This window comes from Oncorhynchus mykiss, chromosome 20 (genome assembly GCF_057628025.1).
Source record: "Oncorhynchus mykiss isolate SJ-2025 chromosome 20, ASM5762802v1, whole genome shotgun sequence".
In the NCBI taxonomy this organism is placed as follows: Eukaryota; Metazoa; Chordata; class Actinopteri; order Salmoniformes; family Salmonidae; genus Oncorhynchus; species Oncorhynchus mykiss.
The window spans coordinates 346,030-347,500 of NC_143041.1; positions in this window are offsets into that span (position 1 = coordinate 346,030).

Here is a 1,471-nt window from a genome sequence, read left to right on the forward strand (position 1 = left end):
GGCAGAGAGAGAAAGAGATGGTGGAAAAAAAAAAAAATCATCATCAGACCTTCCATAAATAATTCGGGCCGGCCCCCATTGCTAAAGGTCCGTAGTAGGGTGCGCCATAAGCGGACATGAATAGATGGAACACCGCTAACCGCATAGAGAACCGTGTTTTGGGTGACCAGGTGCACGTTTTCAATCACCAGTTGCACATTTTCAATCACCAGTTGCACGGAGGATTAATAGCAATCTGCATCCATCGCGATTTCTTAAAGTGTCTATAAAGCACTCAGGACGGCCCCGACCGAGACAGGGCCTTAGTGGGGTGCTCCCATAGCGGGGAACAATGAGAGGGGTGCCTTTAAATTCATTTTGAACCATATTTGAAATTTTGGGTTACCAGATGCACGTTTTCAATCACCAGTTGCACGGAGGATTAATAGCAATCTGCATCCATCGTGATTTCTTAAAGTGTCTAAAAAGCACCCAAGGACGGCCCTGACAGAGAGAGGGCCGTAGTGGGGCACTCCCCTAGCGGGCTATATCAATAGAATGACGGGTAAAAGTATTTAAAACCGTTTTATAATTTTTGGGTTACCAGATGCACGTTTTCAATCACCAGGTGCACGGAGGAAAATGAGCATTTGCATCCATAGTCATGTCTTAAACCGTCCATAAAGCACTCTTGGCCGGCCCCGGCAGAGAGAGAAAGAGATGGTGGAAAAAAAAAAAAATCATCATCAGACCTTCCATAAATAATTCGGGCCGGCCCCCATTGCTAAAGGTCCGTAGTAGGGTGCGCCATAAGCGGACATGAATAGATGGAACACCGCTAACCGCATAGAGAACCGTGTTTTGGGTGACCAGGTGCACGTTTTCAATCACCAGTTGCACATTTTCAATCACCAGTTGCACGGAGGATTAATAGCAATCTGCATCCATCGCGATTTCTTAAAGTGTCTATAAAGCACTCAGGACGGCCCCGACCGAGACAGGGCCTTAGTGGGGTGCTCCCATAGCGGGGAACAATGAGAGGGGTGCCTTTAAATTCATTTTGAACCATATTTGAAATTTTGGGTTACCAGATGCACGTTTTCAATCACCAGTTGCACGGAGGATTAATAGCAATCTGCATCCATCGTGATTTCTTAAAGTGTCTAAAAAGCACCCAAGGACGGCCCCGACCGAGACAGGGCCTTAGTGGGGTGCTCCCATAGCGGGGAACAATGAGAGGGGTGCCTTTAAATTCATTTTGAACCATATTTGAAATTTTGGGTTACCAGATGCACGTTTTCAATCACCAGTTGCACGGAGGATTAATAGCAATCTGCATCCATCGTGATTTCTTAAAGTGTCTAAAAAGCACCCAAGGACGGCCCTGACAGAGAGAGGGCCGTAGTGGGGCACTCCCCTAGCGGGCTATATCAATAGAATGACGGGTAAAAGTATTTAAAACCGTTTTATAATTTTTGGGTTACCAGATGCA